Here is a 16,551-nt window from a genome sequence, read left to right as displayed (position 1 = left end):
GGCCAAATTCGTAGCAAATTGGTAGCAAACACAATTAGCAAATCATAAACAATATGCCCATTTAATTAAACCTAATTGCTCAATTTATTTAAGCCCATTTCTTTTAAAAAAATCCAAATCATAAGGCTATGTGTACTGGAGGGGCTACAAAATGAGACGATTTGCGCTATGTGACACTCAGTCAACAAATGGTGAGTTTTGTTTTTGGGGTGTAATGGTGTTGTAGCCCTATATATATATATATATCACACACACATATATAATAATAATATATACACACACAACACCAGGCGAGAAATACCTCTTACCCCTCACAATTCGCCCCACATTTCGCCCGGATTGGGGGGGGGGGTGTTGTAGCCCCTCTTCGCCTAAAATCGCCCAAACTTCACGGCCACTACACATAGCCTAACCAATAAGCCCATTTAAATATATAATTGTTTAAGCCCAATAATTGTTTTTTAACTAAAGGCCCAAATTTTTTTGCATTCCGCCCAAATTTTTTTAACAATTTTTAAGGACGGCCCTGTTGATGTTAAAGACATTGTTTAACTATTGGTATACTTTCGGGCCTTAATGACCCATTTCATGTGTTAGTAAGTTAATTTAGGTTACAAAAAGAAAAAAAATATGTGCTAGAACAAATTATTTTGATGTTAAAGACACGCATAAGACTATCGAAACACTTTTGGGCCTGACCATGAGTTACTAGGTTTGTATACAGGTTATACAAAGCCACATTAGGTCATAATAAATCCTTGTGGTGTTAATGACACATGTATAATTCATGGTAGGCCTTGTTATAACGTACATATAGGTTACATAAAGCCACACGATGTCATAAGTCATTTTGGTGTTATATAAACACGTATGATTGTTATTACAATTTTGAGCTAATGAGCATTGCCATGTGTTTGTGAGTTAGTATACGAGGTAACGTTAAGTCATTACAACTCTTTTTAGTGTTAGAGATATTTGAATATTTATTGGTAGAGTTTCAGGCCTTAGTATACGAGGTAGCGTTAAGTCATTACAACTCTTACCATGTGTTGGTGGATTTGTTTAGGTTATACGAATTTATATTATGTTATAACAAATCATATTAGTATTAAAAGATGTGTATATTTGGGTGAGTGAACAGGATTAGAGAATGTTAAGAGAGAGTTCATGCGAATAGTGGACGGTTAGATGTCAGCTAGTAAAGGAGTTTTTAATGGTGATGGCTAGCATTATTTAAACCTAATACAGATGTGTGACTAGCAATGTGTTTCTCTTTGGGTTGAGGTTTAGAAAGCGCAGGATATGAATTTTGTGTAGTATTTAGTATTAGTGGCTGTGGCTCACAATATTAGAATCTTCTTTTAGTTCTTTTATGTTATTTATGAAGGTGACATGTCCTTGTGTTTGAATACTATAAACATCCCATACGTAAGAATGAGCTACATCTGTAGTTTGTTTTTGGCCTCTAGGTCGTCTAGGCCTGAGGGTCCGAACTATTAGCGACCATTTGACAATCATACGAACATGTCTTCGCTAGCCCAAACTTTAGAGAAACATTTGTCTAAGCTTATCTTAGGAGTGATGCGTTATAAGTTAGCTAGGAATGAACATGACTACTACAAAATACAATTTTAACATTATGCATAAAACCAAAAGTAATTGTATTTCCTCTTGTTTTATACCAAAACCAGAACATTTTTCTTCTAGAAAATCTTTACCAATCTGCCTTTGAGATTCGTAAGTGCTAAAAGGCATTGACTAAATGCTAGATTCTTCTTTTTATATGTGATGTTGACAATTGTTTTTATCTATCAAGCAAATTTGATACATATATATTATTTCATAAACCAAGATTAATAAATACAAACTTTGTCACTATATAACGTTTAGAAATGCAATTAAAAATACAAGCATGGGTTTTTAAAATCAACAGAATATTATTTACTTTAAAACCGAGTTTTAAGTTCATATTTAGTTGTTTGATATTGAAATTTGTACAGTAACTGCTTATAATTCGTTTTCATGCTATGTTGGGAACGAATTTAGAATTTTAAAATCTATCAACTTTTGTTTCTATTTTAAAAAAACACAATCTCCATTTTCTTATTATATAACCAATTAGGTTTCCGGGATGACAACATGCCCATCTCTATCTTCATTATCATTTGTTGCTTTCATATCTCAATAAAAAATATTCTGTGGGCTTACTCACACATACCCTTTTGTCATGTTTTCATCAATATTGACGAAATAAATATCTTTAAATTATTAAATGATGGTGAACGCAACAAATGATTCAACCCCAACTTTTTGCTCTTTAATTCATATGTGTTGTGTATATATACATATACCGGCTTTTAAATCCGTGTATTACACAAAAATTTTCAAATTATAAAAATAAAAAAGGTCCGTCATTTCAATTGTGATTCTTAAATACTTATTAATTCATTTAATGTACAAAGTAAAACTTATGAATCATATTTTATTTTAGTTCACGACTTATGAAATGTATTTTTTCCATGTTTCACCCCATGTACTACACAATGTATATATAGAGCATAATGTCATTAAACAATATAAATGCAAACTTAAATATATATTTTCTACAATGTTGAAAAACAACCATCAACCCAATAATTGATTCTATTTAGCATCAACTTTTTTTAAATGTGACATTTACATACCTTTAAATATGAAGAGTTAAATGTCATTGTTCGTTTATTTGTATGTTAAAAAAAATGGTTCGGTTCGTTTATTTTCGCTAAAAAAAGTGGCTAGGTTCATTTAATTTGGTTTAAAAAAGTGATTCGGTTTGTTTGTTTTCTTTAAAGCCGTTCGGTTAGTTTCTTTTTATTAAAAAATGTGGTTTGTTACATTAATTTTTGCTAATTAGAAAAGTAGCTCGGTTAGTTTATTTTATTGTTAACAAATTGGTTCGATCGTTTATTTTTCTAAACAAAGTGGCTCAGTTCATTTAATTTTATTAAAAAAAAAGTGGTTCGGTTTGTTTATTTTTAAAAGTAGTTCGACTTATTTATTTTTGACCATAGGGTTAAGTAAATGACAAATAAAAAAAATACTATTGAAAAAACAAAGGGATTAACGAAAGTATTAAAATAGCGTAATTTTTGAAACGTCAGATGTTTATTTTTTACCATAGGGTTAAAAAAAGGTACTAAAGTTGCATAGTTGTTCAAACCTTAGTTATGAAAATAACACTAAAGTTAGTAATGAACAAAATCCATACTATGTTATAATCCAACTAACAAATTGGTTAGACCCATTAATCATGGATAGCTAGAATGAGTTAGATGAGAGATTAATAATTAGAAGAAATGTAGGCTTAACGCATAAGTTTCAACATTTTCTTTTTATTAGTCTGGTAAATAAGATTATCTTTGTCCCTTGAATAATTTAGAGTTGAGATTGCGTTTCCTAAACCTAATATGTATATATTTATACAAATATATACATGTAACTTGGTCATAGTCTTTCTATGCTATTATACATGAAGTTGTAGTTCTATATATCAAATGTGTCAAACTTTACTCATTTTAAATCTTAACAAATTAACTCAAACATTATAGTAGTTGAGTGCTGTGCCCAACGACCGAACGATTAATTGTTTAATAGGTTGTGGTATATATCCTAAAACACTATGTAATATCTCTAAAATTTTAGGCTAAATTCGACAACTAAAAAATATAAGGGATTTAAAATAAAAATTATGAATTTACAGACCCATCACGATACACGATGGGTATCTCACAACATCCCAGAAAAGATGGTGTCATGCTATGCGATCGCTTGAACCTTAGGTCATCGTGATACGCGATGACCAGGTTAAGTATTCATGACATGTGTCCAAATATGTGTCAACACGTGACAGGTCACGTGGTGACATTTGGCATGTCTACGTGTCTAATCTTCAAAGCTAGTGGGCGGCGTCGTGCTACGTGATAGCTAATGTCGGCACTTCCTAATGTCACAGTCAGTATAATAGAGACATTAACTAATGCCCCTGTTTGAGTGATGCGACACTAAGACCTAACTGGAACACTTTGGGTACATCAAGGGCTGCTCAGAACTCTCCGGATCAGCCCCAAACTTTTTGGACCAAATCAACACATTCAAGACACCCTAAATCAACCCTTAAAGGCCCTAGAAGCTATTACAAATCACCAGAAATGTGCACCAAAAACTGGACTAGGTTGCGGCCCTTGGAACACTTTAGAATGACCTTGAAAGGGTTGGAAAATTGTTGGAACATGGCTGGTCTAATTAGCCACAAATCTAAACAAGAAATTCTAGAAACGTCTTGTTAAATATCCGAGATATTAACTATGAAAGGCATAGAAAGATCTATCAAAGCATCATAGATATTATAGATAGAAATCTCTAGATTAGGAATGATCTAGAATAGCTAAGCAAAGTAGTATAAATAGGTGATCATGACACTCATTTGTATGACCCAAACATTTAACAAGTTACACATCTGTACTTGTAATCAAGCCTTGTAAAACTCTTGTAAAATAAAGCATCTTTGGTTTACTTAGACTGCACAATCTGTTTAGTCATCTATATTTGTTATAAGTGTTGGTGTAAATGATGATCTTAGACAGGTCTAAGAGTCGCGGACTAGTTAGAGAAATTACTCTGTGACATAATGGTGGTTAGGCGACAGTTCTGGTGATAGCGCTGATGGCGATATCTAAGGCACTTGCATAGATGCAAGATAGGGTTTGTGTAAGTTCAGTTCAGTTAAGGTTAATAGTTAATTGTTTAACACTTGTTTTGAAGAGCGATGTATGAGTAAATTAGTATCCTGGAAAGGCTAGGAGATTGCTAGGAGATATATCAAGAGATTAGTCGGAGCTCTACAAGATAATAACATAACTTCGTGTCAATGTACAAAAACAACATCAATAAATATAAATTTATCAAAATGCCACAATGGTCAATGATCCCAAGCATTTGGAATTAAAATATTTATTGCTAAAGTCATCATAACCCAAAAAATATTGCAACTGAAGTGTTTCTTACAATCCCTCGGGTCTTTATAGATGTTTTTTCAAACTTCAACGTGTTTAGTAACAAGGAACAGTTCAACTAGTTCTTTAATAATTGAGCGCCCAACGTAAAGTCACTCACAATTTCTACAGTATTAGTCCCATGGATTTGCCCGGCTAAGTGATGTTGTCTTTCTCACATATTTTTCCTGTTCCCTAACCAATGGGGGTGGTGTTCACTGTAGGGAAAGTTTCCGCATGACATTCCCTTTCCATCCGTCCCCAACCCATACCCACCACCCGAAGCATATATAATGCATATCCAAATTCTTGATAGTTTATAGATTCTCATTTTGATGCATATGTTATAAAGGATTACTTAACCCATTAACGCAAAAATATTAATCCAATGGTGTGAAACTATTGATCCGCATATGAACAAAATATTGAGTCATTGATGTACAATTAGATTAAAATAATGATGCAGTCTGCATTGAGCCATTGACTTATACCATATTGATGTACAACCAATTTTTTTATTGATGCACAGTTAATATCTCATTGATGTTCCACCAAAACCAATTGGTATGCACCTAAAAACCAACTAATAATATTCAATAGTGACATATTCATATGGTACTAACAGGAGAGTTGATGACAATTTTGTAATTTCAAACTCCAAATGGGCATATACCGGTCCTCATTGTTAGATCCAACAATCAGCATGAGAGTTATAATCACGAAACTCGGGTTAACTGCACAAAAGATATGTGACATATTGTAGAATTTTATGTCCCGTATACTCAACTGGTAATCTCATCTAAGAAGATGTAGAAGTTTTTCAAGATGTTTACATGTCATTCTTCTAAAACCAACTAATCTTTTTGCAACATACTTGTTTTATTTTATCTATTATTAACCTGAAAACTAGATTATTCAAAACACAACCACTAAATCATCATTAATCCATTCATACACCCCCCTTGGTCACTACACACTTCCCCCAAGTGTTGTTTCAAATGATTTCTTCATTGGAAACACTTTTAAGTACGTTAGTAATGATTAAAAACTGCTTGATATTATCCCAATTTTAACATGAGTAACCATTTCACTCTCATTTGTAAGGAAAAAATGAAATTGACCCTATTGATAAATTTGGTACACTGAAAATACATAAAGATGGATCAATATTTTAATTATCTTTTGTTGGACCCTGCCACATGCCCCTAGACTTATTGCACCTTGAAAAAGTAAAAAAGAATACCTGCTTTCCAAATATACAAAGGGTTGTCAAGTAGATCACAAAATTAATTTTCTTATAGCTCTTATGCAAATCATGAGAGAAAGGGATTGCTATTTGCTAAGACTTTGCAATTGAGTTACTTGATGAGTTGGTAATCATGCACCATGAATTCACCTTTACCTAGACTGCGGCCGTCAATGGGCAGTTCAAAGGCAAGTGATCAGTTGGTTCTATGGTAGATCTTAGCATTTGTACCAAGAGGAACCTAAACTACCCCCATCCATTTCCAATAGTCTCCTTCCTCCATCCACTTTCACAATCGAATTCAACTTAATACTTTTATTGAAAGACTAATCTATCTCTTCTCCCAGTATAACCCAACCTAACTCAAAATTTTACATTCATTCACAACTTATCTCAACCTGTTTTTTAATTGTATAGATATGATTTATATTATTTATTATATTATAAAATTACTTGAAGTATTAAAAATAGTTATCTCAACCTGTTTTTTTATATTATGTATTATATTATAAAATTACTTGGTCTAATTTAGTGGCTAAAGGTAGTGAGGTTTCGTCTACCTTATGCCCCTTGTGTAATGACGGAATATAATCTGCCTTTCATGTGTTTGGGGATTGTAACGCGGTAAATAACATTTGGATTTTGGTTGAAAAGTGGCTCGATATGAAATTGCCAATTTTAAGATTTCATTCAGATTTGATGGATTGGCTAAACAACTCTTCGCTAAATGTGGCTAAGAAAGAAGTTGTAGGTTCGATTATATATGTGACTTGGTGGTCTATTTGGAAGCTTCGGAATGATTTGGTCTTCTTGAAGAGTCGACTAAAACACTCGTGGTTGTTTGATGATGTTATATATATTTTTTTATATTGGTTTTCGAGTAGAAACAATATGTGTAAGGTTTATTGGAAAGAGTGGATGAAAAATCTCATGCTTTTCATGTAGTTTTTTTATTTTATTTCTTACTCGTTTAGCTTCTGGCTGGTCGATGCTTAATAAAACTTTGTCGTTCAAAAAAATAAAAAAAAATAGTTATCGTTTTGAACCCAAAAAATTATTTATAAGTTTTTACAAAAAAATGCTTCACTTTTAATAAAATTTATAATGTTATAATCAGTTAAAACAACACTTTGTATTTTGAGTTTTTTTTTTAATTAAATCTTATAAACTATTAAAATAATTAAGGTATATATGAAATGATCGTTATAAAATAAAATAAAGAATAAAATAGTAGACAACCAATGACAAGATACCAAGTGTCAACTAAAACAAAGAAAGTGTTGATTACCACAAAGAAGTTGTGTTTTTTAATAAATCTGCTACGAATCAAAGTATCCACCTAGTAATTTACCAATGCACATTGTCTTACGAATTATAATGGAAAGTATGACAAACACATGATTAAGGTAACCCAGTAGCCTAATGATTCTTGCGTAGTATTAAAACAATAAATCAAATAAAAATAAAAACTTACTTTGAATGACCTGGATAGAGCATACGAAAAAATTAGTTTGTATTATTGAAATAAATCTTTTATACCAAACAAATAAGTTATTTAATAGGTATTTTTGGAAGAAATTAAAGCAATGAGTTTTCTATGGATAAAAAATAGAATTAAAAGGTTTGAATTGTTGTAGAAGGATTTGTGCAGGTTTAAAGTATAATTAATGTAAGTGTTTGTTTAAAAAAAAGTTTTTACTTTACTTTATTAAAATAACAAATTAAGAAAAGAATAAAGTTATTAATGGAGTAGGTTTGGATTATTTAAAACTGGAAAGGGAACACGCAAGATGCTTTTTGTACATATTTGCTTGATATGTCTCCATGAAATGACTTAGGGTGACCATTTATTGATACTAAGTCTTTATGTCAGTTGATTTTATTGAAGAACCTAGTTAGTGACAATTCCAACTGGATATATAAGTCAAAACATCCAATCCTAACATTTGGAAATTTGGACTCCCTAAGTAGCTCATGGCCAATCAAAAACATTGGATAGTGTGGGTTAAAAACATAAATTATTATCTTAATTCAAGTTTTTCAGAACAATTAATTATTATCAAAACAACACATCTAGCAAAGAGCTTGAGAACAAAAACGAGTAGAAACAAGTAACATATATATGAAGTAACTACATTGGAAACTCTACAAAATTTAAGTCATACCACTAATTATTTCACTCTAAGTTTGCCATGCTCACACTCACTTTTATCGGCGTGTTCTTTTTTGCCATCTACAATGTTGATGGGCTGGTCACGTTGATTGTCACTACGTTGATGTGGTTTCGTCATCGTCACATGAATAGTTGGTGGATACTTCTATGGCCAATTGGTTAGACACTTAACGAAATTTGTAATGCATTCCATTTTTAACTTTCTTATACAACCAATTTTCATTACATATAAAAAAAATAAAAAAATTGTGTGACGTTTCTTGTATTCGAAAACTTTTCTCAACTTGATCTTGTCAACATTATTTAGAATTTAATAATTCTCAAATCAAGTTTTGGTTAATTATGTAGTTGTTAGCTACACACTTGAGAATTAATTGTTATTTATCTACTCACATTTACAAATGGGCTCATTTCTGAACGAATGCGCCTACTCCATAACCCATAGCTCATTAGCCCATATAGGCCCGCGTGATCCTTGCGTGGTTATCAATTATTACTAGAGTGGTCAAGTTAACAAGCTTCAAATGCATTTCCATTGAACATATTAATACAATTATATAATTTATTATTTTCATTAAGTGTTAATAAATGAACTCGAACCTGATGGACAAACATGAAATTTGAAATATACTAGACAAGTATGAGACTTTTATATATTAAATAAGGGTTCACGGAAACTAGACAAGTATGGTATTAGGTAACACCTGACACAGAAGCACACATATTCGTATAAAAAAAAGTTTCACGGAAATGAACAAATATCTTGTCTTAGTTTTGGAAGATGGTGTAAATTTCTATTTTAGTTTCGCTCTTGCTTATATGTACTTCATATTTTTAGGTTGTTTCTAGATTCTAGCTAGTTCGACCGTTTTAATCAAATTATTCATTAGAAAAAAAAAGTTGGGTCACATCTTAGAATGTGGCTTGCAATTAATGTTGATACGCTAACATGTCAAACTCTCAAATAAAAATTCACAAAAACAAAAGGCCCCATGTTATGGCCATTAATGTTTGTTATATGTAACAAAAAGAATTAATTAACCTAACTAGCCACATCTCAAAGGAACCTCAAATTCAATAGACTAACAAACATAAGCAAAATCGCCACAGGAGAATAGATCCGAAACACCACCGCTGCCACCGGAGCTGCACGGGACTTCACCATGTGTATGCCACTCTTCACAACTTTTCCCCCGGTGTACTCATCAACTATCACGTCAGCGCCTACCTTCACCGTTCTTTTCCATTGTGCAATAGACTTAAACTTAACCCTGCCTACCAAATCCACCCTCATCACCACAACCCCTTCACCGCCACCATGCACCGTCATTCCACCTGTTACCACCGTACCACGAACATGTTTTTCCTTGTGATGCTCCTGGTGAAACCCATGCAAGGTGTACACACATAATGGGACTGGAACACTAGTGCTAGTTGTTTTGTTAGGGAAGTATGAGAAAGTGAGGTTCATTGGACGATAGTAAATCCCCACTGGATTCTTGTTGTAGAGCTTAAGATCAAAGTAGATGGTGGTGTTCTTGATGGTGGTTTTCGTGGCGGTTTTGTTGAGGGTAGGCACGTAGAATTCTTCTATAGTGATTGTGGGAATTTTTCGGTGTAAACTTTGTATGAATAATATAAGTAATATTGAAGATCCGGTAATATGAATTTATGAGGAAGCATTTGGGTTTGGAAACTAGAAAAGCAAAGTGCCATGTGAAAACTTGTTTTCTTATTTTTTGTAGATCTTCAAATCACATTCCAAAAGTATTCATATAGTCTGTTTGTCAATGGTGTTTATTTAATAACTCAACTAGATATCTAACCTAGAATATAATACTTGAACAAACCCGAAATGATGTCTTCTTAGAGCACACACGGCAATAAACCTCTATAAACCGTCACGTAAATTCTATCTTAGATTCCAAATTTTTTACAAAATCCCTTATTTTTTTCCACAAAAAGAAACATCCACAAACTCTAATAAAAATGATAAAAACTATATATATAATGTGTATATGTCTATGTATGTGTTTGAGTAGATAGTGTGTGTATGTGAGAGTTTTTTTTTTTTTTTTTTTTTTTTTTGAGGGGGGGGGGGGGGGGCACATATTATGCCTAATGACTCGTCTGTTTTTATGCACATTTCACTTTTGACAAACTTCCTCCACAACAATGAAAGTCCACCGCCTCAAGTTTGTCGCTTTGTCATGTCACCCGGACCTCGGGCCGCATTGTTTGTCGTGGATATCTATTAATAAAAACCCTATTTGCTTCAAAATAACTCCTCTTAAAGATGATTAAAACAGCCTACATTAATAATAATGTATTACAATTTATGTATATAATGTAAGGCCAAAAAGTGTGGTTTGCGATATCAAATTACGAAAACCGTTAATTATATTATGGTCAAGAAAATAATTAAAGCCGACGAGAAAACCGGACACGAAACGAGAGCTTTGGGGAAGCGCGATTAGCTTCAACGGGATTAGGCTTTTAGAATGTTTGTATTTGGCTATATATATGCCTTATGTATTTCATTTTAGTGTGTATTTTGTTTAGTGTAAATCACCACCCAAGGGGAGCTCACCTTGGGTGGGTCGGTTCTTTGGTTTAATATATCAATCTTTTAACCGATTACGGAGTCATTCATTATTCTTATTATCTTTATATTTTTGTTTGATCGTTTGATTTACCGCACCCGTCTCGACACGTTTATCGAGAGCAAAACCGTTCGGTGGTCGTTTTGGGTCCTACAATATGAAGGAGTTGAGAGAGTTTAGTTACTTGGATGAACTAAAGTGCAAGAGTTGTTTGGTGTATTCCATACACACACATTATATAGTGTGAATATGTCATACACCCATCTCATTAATAAATGCCCAATGGGCTTCAAGTACAAGAGGTTTCGGGCCCAATACATATAGACGTAAACGAACAAAAATGTAAACTAATATGAGTTACAAATACGAAAGACTCAATCACAAAACCAGGCCTTACAATCTCCCTCTAGTCTTTTGGTATTTGTATTTTTTCCTTCTCACCACTCGCATTCGGACTCATAGTCAAATACACCATCTGGGTCTTCTTTGAAAGGCTGCTTTTCAACAATTAATCTGACAAACTTGTTAAACTTTCCAACGATGGTGTCCGTGTAGTCACGACAGACATCTTCGACTGTGCATAGTGGCGACTCAGTTAGCTTCCTGAGGTCGCGGAGTCCAAATCCAGTCAATTCGTGCTCATCAAAGAACGTGAGCTCGTGACTGCGAGTGCAATGCATGATGACATCATCAAATTTGTTGTTGACTTTGACCTGCTTGCATGTTTCCCAATATGCTTATGCTGTAGTATTTGATTCCTCTTCTTGACCGACTTCAAGCAGGATCAACAACAGGAGTGACAGCATGCTTGTCAACGGTTGGCTCAACATTCTTCCCAGTTGGTGGTGTGTCGGGTTCAGAAGAATAGTTGATGTCGTCATCATCATCTTTAGTTTCTTCACCGGATTTTTGAACTGAAGGAACGGTACTTGCAAAAGAACAAACGTTAAATAAAAAGGCGAGCTCGGCCTCCACCGCAGCTTCCGTTTCCCTCGTTTTCTCAGCCTCCTTTGACGGCCCAGCATCATCCGTCTTATTTTCAGTGGCATCACCACTACCACTTCCATTACCACCACCATTTCATCATAGTTTCCACCCACCATCACGATGTTGATCATAGCTATCGTGCTCGTGATCATCATCCTCGTTATCGTTCCCTCATCCTCATCCTCGTCATCACCATCATCACCACCACCTTTTAACACTTTGTAAACTCGATCACAGTTGAAAGCAAATTAATTCGATTACATTGTAAACAACTCTGAATTAGATTACAATTGAAATCCAATACTCTTTGACTCGATTATATTTTGAAAAACCTCTTTATAAGATGGTGGTGGATCATGTTCTAGAAATGACTGGTAGCTATCCTCCAACTCTGAACATGTTTTTTTCTTTTATTATTATTATTATTATTATTATTATTATTATTATTATTTTATTTTTATTTTTATTTTTCTTTTTTTTTTAAATTGAACTCGATTACAATGAATCAAAGTATCCATAGACTCGATTACTTTCAAACACAAGGAACTCGAATACAAAACAGTAAACTCGAACACAAAGGAACTCGATTACAAATAAAAATATTGAACTCGAATACAATTTAAAGCCGAAACTCGATTACAATATTAACACAGACTCGATTACAATCTGAACATACAGACTCGATTACATTCAGATCCATTAAAACAGAGAAATAAATATAGAAGACAGACTCAATTACAATTTGAAAGCATTGACTCGAATACAAACCAACACACAGACTCGATTACAAATAAGGACACATAGACTCGATTACAATTAAAACAGAGAACTGAATTCGATTACAATTTGAAAAGAGACAACTCGTTTACAATAAGAACATAGAAAACTCGATAAGAATTGAAGAAAACCCGTAAACTCGATTACATTTCAAAAGAAAACAGAATCGATTACACTTTGAACACCAGAACTCGATTGCAAACTTAGAACAGAGACTCGAATACTTTGAAACAATTACACAGAATCGAATACAAAATGAAAATTCAGACTCGATTACAATTAACAAAAATAGAACTCGATTACTATTTGAATCCACAGACTCGATTACAAATTAAAAAAATTAACTCGATTACAATTTAGAATACACAACTCGATTACAATTTAAATGAACATAACTCGATTACAATCAAAATAACAAAGTGAAATCGATTACAACTGAAATCAAGCACACATAAACTGTAACTCGATCACAATTTAAAACCCGAACTCGATTACACTTTGAAAACAAAGACTCGATTACAACTGAACCAAGGAACTCGATTACAATCAAAATCAGAACTGTCAATACAAACACCCTGTAATCGATTACAGTTGTAATCGCTTACTGAAGAAACACTAATCTATCCCGGGCAGATTACGGATAATCTGGGGGTTAAATAGATGTTTCCCACGAGGGGTTAGACCCGGCAAAGATGGTTCTTCTGATAACCTGCAAAACAGACACCGTGAGCTCGTCACTAAGAAGGGGGGGGGGGTACCTCCTTGTGACCACCCTCCGGCGTGAGAATCAGACTAGATTGCTCTTGAATATAAGTGTATATTAAGAGATTGCTAGAGCAGATATCAGGTATAAGATGTAAGATACAAGATAAGATTAGATGATCATACCATTTGGGGTATTTATAGCCGAAGGTAGGTTTCCAAGAAGGTATAGCCGGCTGAATAGTATTCCTGTTCTACCAACTGTGGCCTACGCACGTGCCATGCTGGTAGTTGGTGGGTAGGCAGCGGCTGACAGTGACCAGGCCTGCTGTGTACTATTCCTTTTCCACCAACTGCCGGCTATGCACGTGGTATGACATGAGTTGGTGAGTAGGCAGCGGATAATAGTGACATACAGTACAAGAGCATGCTGCTCGCTATACTGTTGTCAATAAGCTGTCGTATCTCTGGTCAGATCTTTTGCCCTTACCTCGTCAGGTACAGTACAAAAGATCCTCCAGTATCGTACGGACTGGCTTATTTGGGCGGGAGTATTCCCCCTCCCGCCTTTGTGCGGGATTGTTCCCGGCTTTGCTCATTCCTTCAGGTGACTACTGAATTATTGAGAGCTAAGTGCCTTGTGCGTGTAGCCTTGCTGCGCGGGTGGCCTTCCCTGATGGCTTGTATCCGCAGCTGCGGGAACAGGCGGAGTACACCATTGGGAGGCATTTCCTGCGGGAACAGCTTGCGTACTGCGTGTAAGGACGTCACGTCTCTGAGCATGGTGGGTCCTGCGGATCCAGTTGGTTTCTGCGCAGACGTCTCTCTTCAAGGTGAGTCCTGCGGGTCCAACTGGGCTCTGCTGGGACCTACCTCTTCAAGTCCCCCCAGTCCAATGTTCTTCTCATGAATGTTTAATAAAGTGAGGTGAACTTTTGGACTTAAGCAAAGGGTTTTGAAAAGGGTTTAGTTTTAAGGTTTTCCATGGGGATTCTTCCCGCGAAAGTCCTAATGTCACTTGCAGAAATTCCTGACTTTCCTGCTTGATCTTTGGGTATGATGCGGGTAGGTCTGTAACCTCCTCGCAAGTCAGGAGCGTTGAGTCCCACTTGTGTGGATTCTCCATGAGGTTTTGGTAGTTTTGAACATAGTGATCAATTATGTTAAAACTACCAATTCCATCTTGGAGCTTCAAACAATGTAGTTCTCGACGTTCCCGCTATGCGGGGATGTTATTCCCGTTTCCGCAAGCATTGCCCAGAAGATCCTTCTTGGTTTCAATTCCCTGCGGAGCGCTAGGTATGTGAAGGGTTTTGCCTTGACACTGTACCCGCACTCGTCTTACGGTTACTTTACTTCCAAGGTATTCCTGGCGTCAATTCCCTGCGGGTGCTAAGTATGTGAAGGGTTTTGCCTTAACACTGTACCCGCACCCGTCTTATAGTTACTTGGTCGCCGAGGTATTCTTGGCTTCAATTCCCTGCAGGTGCTAAGTATGTGAAGGGTTTTGCCTTAACACTGTACTCGCACCTGTCTTACAGTTACTTGGTTGCCAAGGTAAGGGGTATTTTCCCGCTTACTTTTGAATCTTTTTGAATTTTTGAAATTCGAAGAGTTGGTGAAAGGATAAGAACAGTCCAAACTGTTGAAACGTCGTCCGACGGTTTCTTCTGACTGTGTCAGGACGTGCTGGTGACGTGACAGTACATGGTCATTCTAGACGCTTTTTCAGGCGCGTGGGCGCGATTTTTCGGGCGCGTGGCCGCGAAATTAATGGCACGCGTCCTTTCAACAGCTGTTGCCAGCTTGTTTTTTGCCACGTGTCATAGTTTCATTGCACCTGCGATTTCTCTCTCTTCCGCATTAAATTCATCGCATTGATTGCGATTAGTATATAAAGGGGGAGATAGTCCTTTGTAATCCACACTTTCACTTTTCTCTTCATCTTCAAAACGATTTCCGGCGAATACTCACCTTTTCAGTCGAGCATTCTCTTGAAATCGTTCTCTTCTTTCATACCTGCAAGAGGCTGGGGTGTACACCGAGAACCCGTCATCCACGTCCGACAAGGATGACAAGAGTACTGCTGGCGAGTGCCAGTGTGCTCTGCCTGTCGATCTATATCAGTACATCGTCAGGAAGTTCATGCTAGAGTCTTTCGAGCCTGAGTTTCGTGAACCTCATCAGACGGTGTATGATGCCCCCAGAGGCAAGATCGGGGTATATGCCGCATTCTTTGTCTATGGGAATCTTAGGTTCCCCTTGACGAAGTTTGTGTACCGTGTTCTGGAGAGGCACGGTGTACACCTGACCGAGGTACACCCGATGGCGATCGCAAAGATTCGCCACTTCGAGTGGGTGTGCCGGATTCTGGGCGTTGAGCCCTTCGTCGACCGCCTGATGACCTTCTACTCTTGGAGGTGCATCCAGGGGTGGTATACTCTGATAACCCGGATCAAGGGTTTGAAGATTTGCGCAACCGAGCGCAGTCTTCGTTCATGGAAGCGGGAGTTCTTTTATATCTTCGCTCGCGCCATCCCCCTTGCCATGAAGTTTAAGAATGGGCAAGCACTCCCCAGCCTTCACGCCTCCAACTACCAGGAGGCGGAATGGTTCTCAAAGATTTCCCGAGTCCAATCTCCGGTTTACCGCATTGCGGAGTCCGGGATGGTGATGCTCGGGATGAGCCGGGTGTGGAAGGATGCGGAGGCGCAAAAGATCCCGATCGTCCTTGAATACGGTTTGAACTCTGTCCCTTACGGTATGCTCTGTCTTCTTTGTTTATATAGGTTTGTCTTCTAACTGTTTTTCTTTTATTTTAGAGGGGAACGACTTGCAGTCGCTCCTGCATCCGCGGGAGGCTGATAGTCCCGCTCGGATGGGTACTCGTGCTCTAGATGAGAACGAGTTGCCCATCCTTGAACAGACGGCGGATCGGTTCGTGGAGGTCTACCCGCCAGGCCACGAGATCCTGACCGCCAGGCGGCCAGGTAAGGCGTTATTCAACCCTCGACCCCTCAATGCTGAAACCTC

Source organism: Bidens hawaiensis, unplaced genomic scaffold, assembly GCF_021521415.1.
Source record: "Bidens hawaiensis isolate Kalapana, Puna unplaced genomic scaffold, B.hawaiensis_p1.1 tig00021773_1, whole genome shotgun sequence".
NCBI lineage: Eukaryota > Viridiplantae > Streptophyta > Magnoliopsida > Asterales > Asteraceae > Bidens > Bidens hawaiensis.
This window is presented reverse-complemented; position numbering follows the sequence as displayed.